Consider the following 15888-nt stretch of genomic DNA (forward strand, 5'->3'; position numbering starts at 1 on the left):
CTTAGTTCTTCTCTGCTTATGCTCCACCTGCCTAAACTCTACCAGAATGAAATGGCTTGCATCACCTTAAAATTATTTTAGAATATTGATAGATAGTTTAAATGCTTGCTGTTACTCACTATTTGCATACTTCTGCAACTCTCAAAATCAGTAAAAGCAACTGTGTGAAACTGGTTTCTATGGGGTTAGGGTGCTGACTGAGCTTAAATACAAACCTGTAGAGGTATGCACAAGACAATCAGGGGAGTTTTAAAAGCTTTGCTGTCCCCATTAACAGCAGGTGAGTGCAAAAGTTACGAAAGATAATTAGTTGTCCTATGATTCTTTCTATTTAATACCTTTTTTCTTTTTTTTTTTTTTTTTCTTTTCTGAGATCGTACTCAGTCTGTTGGGGTGTGTAAAAGGAGGACATAAAATTCTTGTTAATAAAATTTCATCCTAACTTTCTCTTAGTATTGTTTTAATAACTGACAATTGTAGTTAGGTACCACATCTCTAATTTCACCGATGTTGAGTATAAACAGAGCTACCAAAATCAGTGCAAGACACCCAGTTTTAAAAGAGTTTTGATGTTGCCAAAACCTTTTTGTCTTGCCCTTTCTCTTCCCCCTGCGTTTCTTCTGCTGACTTCTACTCTGTCCACTTCATTACTTGCCTCAGACGTTAAAAAGAGTCAGTGATTGGGAAGTCTGGGGTTGAAGATGAGAGGATCCTGTTTCTCTTGGCAGCTGGTGCTGCAGGTACAATGAAACTTAAAATTTTCATGCTGTTGCAGTAGGGCCACCTGATATGCTCTCAGTTGATTTTCTTAAAGGAATAACAGTTAATTATTTACTTGATTTTCAAAGTGTCTTCCTTAATTTAGTGCTTTATAAGCAAGCATCTTCTTTCTGATGAAAAGTTAAAGAAAAGAGCTAACTTAAATGATTTGGGTATTTGTATATCTCTTTGGTTGCAGACAGTTTGAGAGATTGGATGTGTGACCATTTTCAGCTAAAATTTATGAAGCAGGTATTAGACTTCAGGACTCTAATACAGTCAGTTATAATACAGGCTCTAAATATAAGCAATGTATAAGAAAAAAAATTAAGCAAAACCTTATATTAAAATGTCTTAGTATCCAGCCATGCTATCAATTATGTGTGTAGTAACTTTGACCTCTTTATCATTAGATGCCAAACTGAGATTGAATAGCTCTTTTTTTCAATAGTACTTGTATTTTGTGCATTTTATAAGAAGTTAATTCCTGTAACAGCTGGGAGGAGGCAATGTTTACCCTCTGCGAAGTGAAATGCTGGAGAATAAGTTAGCAAAATTTGTGTGAAAGAGCATAGGACCCAGTTTTGAGTCAGGCAGTAGTCTTCAACTGTATTGTTATTTCTCCTGCATTACTGAAGTCCTTCTTTTCCTTATTATGTCTCTTACTAATAACATGCAAGACAAATTTTGAATCTTTGCTGTTTTGACAACTTACTGGAGGGCATAATTAATTTTGTGTAGACAGAAACAGGTGTTTAATGGAAAACTATCAGATATATCAGTCTCTCACTGTGCATGGAAGGTAAGTATAGGGTGTGCATAAAGATTAAATAGGTAGATTTAATACCACTGTGTCCTGATTAGTATTTCTACTTTATCTCAAACATTTGTGTTACTTTTTAGATGTCACTCATTAACAGCTGTGCCTTTTACTTTACATTAAAATGAATGAGGCCTATGTAAAATTGAATGTGTTTTGCTTTGAGGTGGACATTTAAGCAACTCTAGTGCAGTTATTAGTAATGGTGTGACTATACCACAAGTAGTTTCTCTTTAACCTGTTAATCAAGTCCTCTCAAAAAAAGATGGAATTAGTCTTGAGTATAATAGACCAAAGGTATGAGTCATATCATGGTAATTTTCAGAGTATGTTTTCATTAAAGTGATGTGATATTAGTCTCTTTGTTTTTTATCATCCAATGTCTGATTTTGCTATTAATCACGATCTAAATTCTCTAAAGTGAGAACATGGCAGGCTTTGTTTCAAATCACTTGGCCAAATATCACGTTATTCCTAGTTTGCTTGACTTGTCTAGTCACCTCCTGCTGTTTGACTTTTTATCATGAATAAATTGTTAAAAGCTTAAGAATAATGTGTAATCACTAGTGAATAGTAAGAATTTCTGACTTAATCTGACTAGCTGAAGCAGTGTCTTGGGGAGTAATAATGAAGATCAGGTTATAGTCACTATGTACAGGTGATTTTACTGCAGAAGTATTCAGGCAGAGCTTATTTTGGTTGCTAGGTGGTTGCCCACATGGCTAGAAAAAACATCCCACTCATTTGTCTAGTTGTGGAACCAGAACCAGGGATTAAAAAAAACCCAAACCAAAAATGACCAAACCACCAAAACCCGACCCTTTCTGTTACCAACTCATGTAGTCAGTTTAAAATTGGGTTAATGAGCTTTTTTTTTTTAAAAAAGAAGTAAAATTCCTAGTATTCCTGTGGGGATTGTAATACTCTTGTATTAACTAAAACTTTTTGGATGTCTGTCTTGAAGGGGCTTTTACTTACTGTTTAAGAATGTGGTTTTGGTTTTTGTAGTTCTTCAAAACAGTTCTTAAAACAAATAGACTTAGGTTTTAAGGAATATTTCAGAGAGAAAAATGCCACAGCATTCTACACATTTAGGTACTGTTCTAGTTGTGCTTGTCTTTTCACTTACCCTTTCGCTTAGTTGTGTGACTGGCTTTGTCAATGTCTTCTGCAAGCAAAGTGTTGTCGATGCCAGGAGGCAGTACCTCTGACACAAACCTCTGATAATTTATAATACTGGGAAAAAATCAATAACTTGCCTGCAGCTTATAAAGTTATACCTTCTAAATAAAGCTCCTGATTCATTAGGGAACAGTGAAATGTCTCAGTACCCCAACCCTACCTCCTGCACCGCTCCTCAAAAAACCCCGTAATATTGGAATATGTAAAAATGAAATAGGTATTAATGTTTGCTTGCTCTAAGAGGGCATGGTGGCTTTTTAATCCTTTCATGAAAGATTAAGTCCATTCTAATAATACCACTTTTATATAGGCCTTTTAATATCCTAGTTTTCACCTTTAGTGAAATTAACCTACACCTGTGTTTTGAAATAGTGATTACAAAGGAAGTTATATTGGGTTGTAATTGGCTAGAAACTCAAATAGTGGAGAAAGTTGTGTTATAAGAATCAGGCTGTTAACCTACACTTAGCTGTGGCAGGCAGGCAAGTTCTTAAAAGAAATAGTGGAGTAGTGGCTTGTCTGAATAATTATGTGCACTCTTTCTTTGTTAAGTGAAATTGTTAAGTGGTTAGACCCATTTTTCTAGTGGTAAAGACAGCTACTATTTTAGATGTGATATTAAATTAAGGTTCTTTATTCTAATGTCATATTTTAAGACAACAGGAGCTTTGAGAGGCTATATTCTTCCTACACGTTTCCAATACACAGAGTAAAAGATATGGCTGAGTTAAAGTCTGTAGAGGTTCACCCTGTTCTTAAATAGATTTGGTAGACTATTTGTAATTTGGAAGATTTGGGAAATAGTCTTTGGTCTAGCTCTAACTGGGTTTTAAATATATGTATTATGACTTCTGAGCCTGATGACTGTTGTGTTTTTTAATTGCCATAAACTCTAAATATTAAGAGGACTTCACAAAATGTTCATTTAGCAGATTTTCCTGTGGATTTCTTTAAGGGATCATCTACACTGTCCTAGACCTGAGCACATGAAAGTAAAGTTATACTGCTTGGTCATGCACGTGTGTTTCTCTTCTTTTCTGAACTGCAGCTGAAGTATGTCAGCAGTTTACTCTGGTTTGGCATTTGTATGCTCCACAAGCTTTGCTGTGAGAGACTAAGAAGGGATAACTATAACTAAGCACACAGTGGAATGCCCTATTTTGATAGGTATGGTAAAGATAAAATAATAGTTGCTCATTAGCTAGCTGAGAAATAACTTCTTGGAAGAAGAACTGTACTTGGTGAGGATTCATCCTGTGTTCTGCACCTGCTGTTTTAAGTATTTCCCTTTTGCAGCACTGAAGAATAGCTTACGTTTACTATACTTAAAATCAGGGAATTATTTGGGTTGGAAGTGACCTTCAAAGATCATCTAGTCCAACCCCACTGCAATGAGCAGGGACATCTTCAACTAGATCAGGTTGCTCAGAGTACCATCCAGCCTGGCTTTGAATGTTTCCAGGGGTGGGGCATCTACCACCTCTCTGGGCAAGCTGTTCCAGTGCTTCACCACCCTCATTGTGAAAAATTTCTTCCTCATGTCCAACGTGAACCTCCCTCTTTTAATTTAAAACCATAACCCCTTGTCCTGTTGTAACAGGCCCTGCTAAAAAGTCTGTCCCCATCTTTCTTATAGGCCCCTTTAAGTACTGAAAGGTTGCATTAAGGTCTCCCTGCAGCTTTGTCTTCTCCAGGCTGAATAACCCCAACTCTTCCAGCCTGTTCTCACAGGAGAGATGCTCTATCCTGCTGATCATTGTAGTGGTTCTCCTCTGGACCCTCCCCAAGAGGTCCTTGTCTTTCCTGTACTGAGGGCTCCAGAGCTGGATGCAGAACTCCAGGTGGAGCCTCACCAGAGCAGAGTAGAGGGGCAGAATCACTTCCCTTGATGTGCTGGCCATGCTCCTTTTGATGCAGCCCAAGATATGATTGGCCTTCTGGGCTGCAGGCAGAGATTGCCAGCTCATATCCAGTCTTTCATGCACCAGTACCCCAAGCCCTTCTCTGCAAGACTGCTCTAAATCTCTTCATCCCCCAGCTCGTATTGATACTGGGGCTTGCCCTGACCCAGGTGCAGGACCTTGCACTTTTCCTTGTTGAACTTCATGAGGTTTTCATGGGCCCACTTCTTGAGGGCTCATCCAGGTCCCTCTGGATGGCATCATGTCTCTCAGGCAGATCAAGTGTACCACTCGCTTTGGTGTCACCCACAAACTTCCTGAGCGTGCACTTGATCCTACTGTCGTTGATGACAATATTAAATAGTACTGGTCATGCAGTGTCTGTTCATCTTAAATTCCTTAAGCTACTCGCTGGGTGAGAGTCGCTGTGTGCAGGTTTGTTTGTGGAGGTCTGAGTGCCTGCAGCTGCAAGTCAAACCATGGGTCGGAGGGCCCACAGTGTCAACAGCTGGAGAGATGAGCATGAGTGGAGATAAGTGCCAGGAACAAGAGTGGGACCTCAGGTCACTGGGGCACATGCGTCCATGGTGCCAGGAACTGGAGCAAGTGAGTATCTGGGCACTGCAGCTGAAGTGGGACTGCAGGCAAGAGGGACCATGTGCTTGAGTTCCAGTGGCTAGAGATGAGTGAAACCAAGTGCTAGATGCTGGGGTAGGACCAGTGGTTTGATGCCCGCATGTCATAGTGCCAGCAATTACATTAAGTGAAAGTGAGCATTAGTGAAGAGCAAGCCAAACTAGCCTGCACGTAGGTGAAGTGGTCGGGCATTTGTGCCTCTCTAAGGGGAAGACCAGAGCAGGAACTTACTGTTAGGGTGACCAAGTGAGTCAGGATGGCTGCCAGGGATACTGTAGGGTCTGTGGATCTCTAAGGATGAGGCTGCTGGTGAATGTCTGGGCAAAACCACAGGGGATTGGCTACTGGAAGACCACCAGTGTCTCAGCCATTTGTGTGTGTGTGTGTGTGCCCGTGTGTCTTTGACAGTGTGAGATCATGGCAGGGAGGGGAGGGGGAAACCACTGGGGGAGTAAAAGGGTCCCAGTGAACTCTGTGTGTGCATGCGTCTGTGTGTCTAAATGCATACCAGCATTTAGACCCTAGACAGTCTCTACCAGCAAATGGAGTGGGATAGTGGCCTTGAAGGCATGTATGTCCATGTGTCACACATGGCAATGTCGGAGACTGGGATCCAGGGCCAGGCTTGGTGCCTGAGTCCAGCTGCTGGGGGGACCCATCTTACATGTATGTATTCTCACTAGTGAACTCCTATGCAGCCAGAGAGGGGAGCAGGGTGGGCGTATTAGTGCTGTTTGGGTTTGTTTGCATGCTATGTGTGTCTGTCTTGTTGCTGTCTGTGGTGTCTATGTGTTGTATGTATATGTGTGCTTTCTGTCTACGTGCATGCCATCTCTGAATATATGCTCAGCCTCTCTACAAGTTGTATCTGGTGTCTTCGAGCTGCTGTGGCATCAACCCTTTTGGGCCTCTAGGTACAGTGATTTTCTCTTAAGTCTTCTTTGTTGCTCTGCCTTTCACCTCCACAGTGTCCACCAGTAGAGAAATCAATTATCACTCCTGAATCTTTTTGGAGGAAAAGAACACTTACTGTAAGTAGGGTGACAGGCAAATGGCTTTCCTTGCAAAAGTGTGGTAATAGAGTATAGCATTCATTTCTGTAGGTTATATTAGATTATTTAAAATCCTTCTTTCAGACTAACTGCATGTCAGTTTTTAGTAGTGTTTTAGTGATGTAACAGTGAAGCAAATACACAGGAAAATGAAAAAAAGCAGTGTACTATTCTTGTAGGCCATCTCTATTTTTTCTGAGATTATTAAAAATTAATACCTTAATTTCCACTGGAACAAGGGAGACCTGACCTGTCAGTTCATATGTAATGTCATCTCTGCAAATTGCTCAGCGCTGCCATGAAGTAGGCACAGAACTGAAATACAGTATTCCACTCGGCAGCAGGTAAAATAACAAGAAAACATGCTGAAAAAATGCATAAGGAAGCATGCTGCTCTCTGTATTCTGGGAGTAGTGCTGGTTTCGCAATAATGTCAAAATATTGTGTACTGATTCAAATTAACAGCATGATGTGTTTGTGCTCAGTGGATCTTTGTTTTAAGAAGACAGAGACAACAAATGTGTAAAAATTGGTTTTAATTTCTGTTCAGAGGAGGTCCTCCTTATGTTATCAACATGTAGAGCTGCTTTATTGACGTTAAGACAATGGTGCCATCTGGTGGTGGTAATACATTCTCAGAAATGGGGAAAATTACTTCTAAGGTAGTCCACTGAGAATTGAGAAACTTGGTATGGTACTAAAAAGATGTATTTGCTGCCTTAATGTATAATTATGTGGATGAAGTAAGTCATAAAAGGCTGCACATGGACTGTTAATCATGACTTGGCTTGCTAAGCAAATGTAAATGTTTAATCCTATTTCTGCTCAATAAAAAGATGTATTTCTAGTAGTTTATTTTATTAAATAGTTCTTTGCAAACACAACATAAAGAATTTTGTTGAAGTTTACAGTCCTTTAAATCTCAATTTGGAAGAAAATTTTGCTTCTGTTACTGCATTTTGCTAAAGCTAGTGTAACATTCTCACTGCTAGCATGTTTTGAGTAACTGTTCTTTTTTTTTAAGTGGCTGATACATTAAGTTTGAAAGTAAAAATTCAACAACATAAACGTGACAGCAGTTGAAATAAATAACTTGGATATCTGAAGCCAAATCAGCCAGAAATGTTTTCTTTATCCTGCCATTTCTTTAAAAAGGTGTCCTGCATGTTACGTTGTTTACCTGAGGTAATATCCGCATCATTTTCTGGACTACAGTATAGGCTGTCTTGACTTTGTTAGCAATGAAAGTAGAACTATGACTGCGTCTCCAGTTCTCTTGAAATAAATTTTGACTCATAAATATCTTGCCCTGTGATGGAAAGATTTGCAGAGGTACAAGTGACTTTATGATAAGCTAATGGGGTTATTTAATTCATTTCACTTAGCCATAATTATTTTGATCTGTTGTGGGTCAGCATAATGTTATTCTACTAAGTTACTGCCAGATAAATTTCCTTGCATAATGAATTTCCTTCCTTGTCTGTTCAGCTGTTAACAACTTATATCTTTCTATTGCAATTTATTATAGTAACAGACTAGTTTTATGTTTGAATCCAGCTAGTTGAGAAGGCACAAATGCTGTGCTTCTATTTATTGATAATCTGTGACCTCATGACCATGCAACACTGCCTGCAGATGCATTGTATTGGAAGTGTGAAGTAGACTTCCCTGTTAACCAGCCATTAGTTCTTTGGTTACATGTCTATGTTCACAATATCAGGAGCTGTTTGTGGACCCAGTCTTGATGGAATGATTTGTTTGGAGGCCTGTTCAGCTAACGTAGATTGTGGAATTAGATGGAAACAACTGTTAAAATTGAAAATATTTAATGATATTTAAGAATTTAATATTAATATTTAAATTAATGTTTGAATACTTAATGTATCAATATTTATTGGATGTCTTTGAGAACAATTAAACTGGCTGTCCTAGCAGGGACTGTCTCTTTTTCCACAGTTTAATGAATCTCATTGTGAACCTAGGTTTGTCTACTGGTTGTCAGCTGCATGCAGCTACTCACAAAAGTCCACGAGGTCTTGTAATGTTTTGTTCTTAGACCTATGACTTTCACTTTGATAACACTGTCCTTGTGAATTTAGGTATACATGCTGCTTCTATTAATAGTACTCTTGTCATTCAGCTTTCAATGCTGTGTGGCCGTAGTACATTTCAGTAATTATTCAGCACTATTGCTAGGATCTGCTGTGTATAGCTTTTTTTCTCAGGCTCTCTCCACTTCTGCTTTTTAATGAAGTAACATTATTACACTATATTGCAGCAAAAGAAATACAGATATGTTTTTATCCTTTTAAAATAGAGCAAGGCTGTAATGGTTTGTAAATCCTTCAGACATTCACTTCAGTTCTGGATCTGTACCTCATAAGGATAACTTGCTGGTTTGCTTTACAAAGCTAGGTGGTGCAAATGAGAATTATAGTTATCAAGAGCAGTCATAGAAGTTGAACAGTCCTTTAAATAAAATCTGTTTTGGAATATTAGTACTCACTTCTGACTTGTTAGCATGCAGGATGAGTAGAGTGATCCATTGGCCTGGTTTCCAGCAACCTCTAGATGTAAAAATGGACTGAATTTCACTGTCTTCTAGCATTTATAATGCATCACTATCTTCCTGTAACCAGAATATGAAGAATGTGATGGTGATGTATGATCAACTTTGTTGTTGAGCACCAGTCTCTTCTTCCAGCTGTTAGCTTGTCCTCTTCCTGTAGCAGTGATGGAAGATGTATGGCAATTCCTTTTGAAAAGTTTTTACTTTTTTGATGTGCTCTTGGACTGGTGATATGCCTCTGACTTGGTTTCTTGAGAAGCAGTGCCATTGACTGCTCTGTTCTCCACATTTTGCTGCAGAAATAGATCTTTTTTTTGGCAAATCCTTTCTGGAGTTTCTTCCCCTGTCCATATGAGAAGCTTTTCATCTTCAGTGAGGACTTTTTATTGTCAGCTGCAACAAAAGAGTATCTTATGCAACTCTGCATTACCTTCAGTTTATAGTAATTTTTTTTCTCTGAATACAGTAAAAAATATTTACAGTGGAATAGCCAAGGGATTATTTGCATTGTACTGAAGTTCTCGCCTAGTGCTATCATGAATATTTTCTTGTATCATTGTATTTATAATTCCCTTAGCAATATAACAGTAAGATCAGTAATTACAGGCTATGCCTTTGGTTTTTTCAAAGCAGGACAATGGAAACAGTACTACTCTTTACTTGTCTCTGTACCACCTGAGTATTTCCTGTGTGAATAAACTTAGTAAGAAAAATTGCCTTCATCTGTCAAGCTAATCTATTCATCCTTTGGCTAAAGGTGATACAAAGGTCTGTCTTTTTTTTTTTTTTTTTTAAATATAATTTTAGTTTCGAAAATTAACTAAAGATTCTGGAAATGCTGATTATTTCCTTGAAAGTATTTTTTGAAACTTAAGACAAAAGAGCAGATTACTTGCAAGTAAAACTTGAAAAATGAGAATAATACTCATCTGGCTGTGGATCTTCAATCTAAAATGTTTTCTTTTGTTACAGGTTGATAACTATTTAGTCCATAACTTGTCGTTCAGGGTTCCTGCTTATTTATTTGGTTATTTTCCCTGTCATTTGTGAAGATAATGAATTTCATTTTCTTATCACATGGTGACAGGAATACTTGGATTTTTGAGTAATTTTCCTTGCCTATGTGTGTCCTTTCATAGGAAACTGTATTACATCCTCTCCCCCAGCACCCCCTTTTTTTTTTCCTGAGGATCTAATTATTTTTCTTACTCAGAAGTGTACCTGCCCCACTGTTACCTTCAGTTAGTGTAGATACTTAGATACTTGCAGTTGAATTTAGTGAGCTAAGAATTTCTTGTGGCAGATGGGTTTTATGGAATTTTGGATGTTAACTTTCAGACTGTTTTTGTCTTTTCAGGTCTCTGGATGGCAGACTCTGAAAAGAAATGCTGTTTTAAGAGGTACGCCTCATGTGGGCCAAAATACCCCTCACTAGTGTATATACAAATGATAAGGCTGTACTTTGAAGAAGTCCCTCTGCTGATCCTTGCATGAATAATAGTTTTCAGTGCTGAAATCTCTCTGAAATGTGAAAGCTTGTACAGAGCCAGGCTTCCCTTCTTGGTGACAGTTTCAGCAGAGAGGTCACTGCTTAGTGGATGAAGCATAGCATAAACAAAACCAGTTGACTATCTGACATGTTTGTATGCCCTGCCAGCCTCTCCTGGCTCTATATGAGGGATTTTGTTTGTTTCTTTTTTTTTAACTGGGAATATAGTCCAGATGCCTTTGTAATTGTCTTGACTCACTTCCTGTTTGTGTGATGTAAGATGTGACAGACGGGGAGAGGCTGACACCATGCTAACAGTGTGCTATAAAATAATATCAGTTGGAACCAACATGAAGGAATATTAATCTTTGTACAAGTGATCATTTTTGCATATTAGCTGTATATTTGGAATGTTTTGTGTGTTTGTTTGGGATTTCGTGTTCCCGCTCTTAAGGAGACTGCCTGTTCTCTCTCCACTGTTAATATGTTGTTTCTGAATAATGGATTACTTTACAACTTTTAGGAAAGCAGTCTCTTGAAATTGAGTTGGATAGCTCGTCTATTATGTCTCACATCCATTTCAGGATTCATAAGTGGCAGATTTTAAGAAAGTAGGGTTTGTTTGTCTTTCTAAGAGAAAGATTTGTCAAATCCAGTCTTTTCAGGGCTCTCATTTTAATTTTTTTTAGACAGGACCTCTTAATTCTTTCTTAGGCCTGATTCAGGTCTCTGAAGCTTTAAAAGGTTTCCTGTTTCTCTAAAAGCAGTATAGTGCTAATTTGTTTTGTTCTGACTCAAAAATAATTCCCTGTGTAAAGTACTAACAACTTGAGTTAAAAGTGACTCTTCAGCTATTGACTGAGATTCTGTTGTTGCTGGTTCTTATGCTGTGTTTACAAAGGTCCTGAAGAAAATGATGCTAAGAATGAGGAAAAGTATTATTACTGATCGCAATACACATGTTGCATGAAATCAAGAAGATGGTGCTGCGCTAATTCTGGAGGTGCACACTTGTAGGATGAGAGGCATTGCATACAAGTTGCAAAGCAGAACATTCCTGTGAGACAGTGGGAGCACTTTTTGGCAGCAAGGGTGGTCAGACCCTGGAACAGGTTGCCTAAAAAGGTTGTGGAATCTCCATTTTTGAAGGTTATCTGAATGCAGCAGGAATAGGCTCACAGCAACTCATTTTAAGCGGGCCTGCTTTGAGTCCAAGGTTGGATTAGAGCAGTTTGGAAGTTACTTCCGGTCTACATTATCCTATGAATCTATGTAACCTGCTCTGGGGCCACTTTTTGTGCATTTCCTATAAAAATAGGTGAGGCTCAGGTTGCTGTGGGTTTGTTCGTGTTTTAAAAAAGAAGCAACTGTATTTGAGAAGTGTTTTGTGATTATAGAACTGAGGAGTTAGAGTAACTTCTTCCTATTCCAGCAACATGGTTTGAGGGAAGTGTGTTGTTCTTTGGCTCTAGTGTTCACTTGTTGAATAGATAAAGAGAGAAACACTTTGATTTTTATTTTTGTTTTTTTTTTTTTTTTAATCTTTTATCAAATGTCACTATTCAGTCAGTGGATTGAGAGTCTCAAAGTTATCAACAGTTCTTAAAGTTTGAGATTGCTTGGTGTAGTAGGTTACTATTCAAACAGGTAACTGTGTAGAAGACCTAAGGAACCTTTGTGTCCTACAGATTTGCCTTATTTGGCTTTAGCTTTTTAAAAACTCAATTAAGGTATGATATTTCTGTTGTCTGCTAACTGCCATAGAGGTTGGGAGCCTGAGATCTGCATTTTTTGACTGTGAAAAAGGGGCTATTACACATTACAAAATAAGGCAAATTCAAATAGCCTCAGTTTTTTGTAGAGGTATATTTTTCACACTAAGTCATATGAAGTCTGGTGAGTTTATAAAGTGTCTGTAAAAAATAAGGCTCAATTTGGAGATATGTTTTAGTTTTCTTTAGATATTTAAAATGTCATGCAAGTAGACATCAGCCTAGGTGGTGCTTTGGAAGAATAAACTTGTCGTCCCCTCCTGTTATTTCTTTAAGCTCATATGTGTGATTTTAAGCTCAACCTGATTCTGCCAGTTTTCTTTTTAAAGCAACCAATTTTAGATTTTGAGCTCATGCTAGCTTCATTAAGTAGATGTCTGTGTGATTCTGACCAAATAACCATTGCTTGAAGTACTCCATTTGCTGCTTCAGAGCAGTCAAAACAGTAAGAAATTCTGCTTGCATGTATAGATGAAGGTAGTGTAATAGTGTAGTAAGTTCATAGGATCATAGGACAATCCAGATTGGAGAAGACATCAGAAGATCATGTAATCCAACTGTTTAAAGCAGAGTAATCTGTGAGATTAGACCAGGTTGCTCAGTGTTTTCTCCAGTTGTCTGAATGTTTCCAGGCCTTAAGCTGCAAGCTTGCTTGGGAGAGTGTTTTCAGAGATGGTTTGGACTTCTGTTGTTTTTCTTTTTAAGGTTAGATTACTTGTTTTGGAAATTCCTGAATTCACTTTTAGCTTTCTTTTCAACATATCACTGTTAGAGAGAGGGGAAGATGAGATTTGTGGAAGAAATCCTCTGGATTTCAGATTTGGGAAAACCTCATGTTCTTTTTCAAAAGGAAGGTATTAAAAGGATACTTGGATTTGCCTAGAAAATAGAAAAATAGATTGGTTAAAACAAGCTGGCTAATCTTGATGGTTCTTAGTGAAACTTCTTTTTTAAAGATTGTGTAGTTTTGCTGTTTAGTTCCAACTTGTATGAGATTACTAACATGGATTAATTGTGTGTGCAGAAATTGTCAGTCTAAGCAGAAGGATGTGACTTCGTTCAGAATTGTTCAGAGAAATCCAGAGGCTAGTGAATGTCCTGCTTCTCTTTTCTTTGTGTTACTACATGTTAATAAGGTAAAAGTAACTCTTCGAGAGTGCTGCTTAAATTACAAATACAGATGCTGAGACTTCTGAAGGATACTGAGATTTTCTCGAGATATATGTCAAATTGATTTCATGAGAGCCCAGCAGTTAAGAAAAATTAACTAAGTTTTCAATCACTTGGTTAGTAAACTCAGTATTTCAGGTACAATTTGCAAGCTGATTAGACTGATGTAAAATCTTAAATTTTTAATAAATAGATTTTTAACTCATTACTGTACTCATAATGTGAGTAACAGTCTTTATAACAATTAAGGTGGAGTTAAGATGACATAGAAATAGTGTTTGGGGATTTATTTATATTACGCTTGTCAGCATTAATATCTTGGAAATTTTTTGTACCTTCTGTTTGCTTCTAATCTTCAGATCTAATCCACTTTTTTTTTTCTGCTACAGCAGTATACTTCAGTGTATATATGGTTACTTGACAAATACATTTGGGGTGTTTCTTTTTGTGGGGTAATGTCATGGTTTAACCCCAGCTGACAACTGAGCACCATGGAGCTGCTCGCTCTCTCCTTCCCTCCCTCAGTGGGATGGGAAGGAGAATCAAACAAAGTAAAACTCATTGATTGAGATAAAAACAGTTTAACAGGGCAGCAAAGGAAGATAAGATAAAATAATAGTAAAGATAACAGAATATACAAAATGAGTGATGCACAGTACAATTGCTTACTACCCCTTGACCAATACACAGCCCATCCCTGAGCAGTGATCCAGCCTCCTGGCCAACTTGCCCATTTTATATACTGTGCATGATATCATATGGTGTGGATTATCCCTTGAGCCAGTTTGGGTCAGCTGTCCTAGCTGTGCCCCCTCCCAGATTCTTGTGCACCACCTCACTGGAAGGGCATGGGAAGCTGAAAAGTCCTCGACTTAGTTGTTGCTACATAGTGCTTATACTAAAACATCAGTGTGTTATCAGCTACTAGAAAATTAGCTCTATTCCAGCTAAAACCAGGACAGGTGATAAGAGCTTGACTGTCTTGTATGGTGAAGGTGACTTTTAATTTCTATTTGGCAGTAGGCTGTAGGAACATGAGAATGTTGAAAGTCCCTCTCAAGCAGATGTGAGGTTCAAATAGACTAGTACTGTGTCTGAGCTGATAGCCGTTAACATATTCCAGATAGGAACGTGGAAGACATCCTATATTAGCCATCTACCCACATGGAGAGTTTCTTCCTAAGTGTTCTGAGCGGTAGGTTAGCTTCATATTTTGTAGTATGACTGTGTATCCTTTTAGAATACATTAATAATGATAAAGTAAGTGAATGTGAAATTTGCAATTATATTTTCTACTTTCCTCTGAAATTATACAGGACAGATGATGAACGTGGAATTACTTTATATTTTTAATTTGTTGCTGTTATTAATGAATTTAATTTCTTATATGAGATGGTAACGTTAGTCCTTTTATATTTTCCTTATATATGTCAGTAGTTTTGCTGTTTGTTTGTTTGTTTGTTTCTGTTTTGGAAACAATTCAAGAAGTCTTCAAAGTCTGAGTCTTTAAATACGTTGTCTAACTGAACTGACATTTTGGTAATATGCCATTTTGTTGCTATCTACTCCCTTCCTTTCTAAATAGATATTAACCACTCTGGCCTTTTCTTTTGGTCTCTGTGTGTGTGTTTGTTTGTTTGTTTTAAGTGAAGCCTCCAATTGTTACAGGTTGACTGCTTTGAAAAATAAGAGAGGCATTCCCATTTTCTTCTTTTTCCTGAGACTAGAGGACAGGTCTCAATTGTACAAGATGCAGGTTAAAGTGGAGTCTGACACTGGCAGCTTGCCTACAAACCTTAGAAGTTACATTACTTATTGGAGATCCAAACTGCATTGATACTGTCATGTCTGCGCCTCTGCAAATGCAAAGAGTTTGTTCTCTTGTTTTAGAAGCTACAAGATAGCAATGTGGATGAAGCCTTATGGGGAAGTCCTCTACTACATTTTGTCTTGCTTTGAAACTAAGGTGTCTAGTGCCCTGGAAAACAGCTGTTCCCATTCTGTTGCTTCTTCCAATAGTTCCTGGTTTCTAGTCTTTAAACATCTAATGAGAGGGATTTTGCGTCCTTCTTGAAAGGTATATAAAATTTTCATTAGGTTGATTTGACAGGCTTGCTCTGGATATTCGAAAAGACATTTTTACATTGCCAAAAGGTATATGATTCTGTTTCCTATTCAGTCAGTGAAGAATGTATTATCTTTGCTATCCTCTTTTTCTGGCACAATGGACTTCATTACCATTCTGTAGTATTTTTACCTTGTTCATTATATGGTTAATTCATTCTTCTTTCTCTTCCTGTCTCTACCCCATCCCATTCTTTGTTACTTTTTTTTTTTTTTTTTTTTTTAGGAGCTGTGCTTGTCTCTGCTAATGAGGAAAAATTGTCATGCCTTTTCCAGAAAATAAATTATTTGTTTGCTTCATTTTTCACCATACTATCTTTAGCTTTTCTGCCTTATTAGTACTTACATTCAGTCTGGTGATCCTGAACACCTTTTTTCTGAATTCCTGCCTAGGCAAGTAACTAGAGTGATATT

The 15888-nt window shown here is 37.8% G+C and overlaps 1 protein-coding gene across 39 annotated transcripts in view; it reads left to right on the forward strand.

The window, feature by feature from the left end:
- Window positions 1–15888, forward strand: part of PCGF3 (polycomb group ring finger 3) — a 66612-nt gene that overhangs the window by 16707 nt on the left and 34017 nt on the right. For 22 of the 39 annotated variants that reach the window (XM_021296351.2, XM_065045545.1, XM_065045546.1 and 19 more), the window contains one exon: window positions 10277–10319. The exons of 11 other annotated variants lie outside the window; for them this stretch is intronic. The gene's annotated coding sequence lies outside the window, so the exon portion shown is untranslated. Of the gene's footprint in view, window positions 1–9549; window positions 9688–10276; window positions 10320–15700; window positions 15868–15888 lie in introns of those variants that run through there. 6 more of the 39 variants (XM_065045528.1, XM_065045542.1, XM_065045548.1 and 3 more) reach the window with 3 other exon arrangements.

The sequence above is a fragment of the Columba livia genome, chromosome Z (genome assembly GCF_036013475.1).
Source record: "Columba livia isolate bColLiv1 breed racing homer chromosome Z, bColLiv1.pat.W.v2, whole genome shotgun sequence".
Taxonomy (NCBI): Eukaryota; Metazoa; Chordata; class Aves; order Columbiformes; family Columbidae; genus Columba; species Columba livia.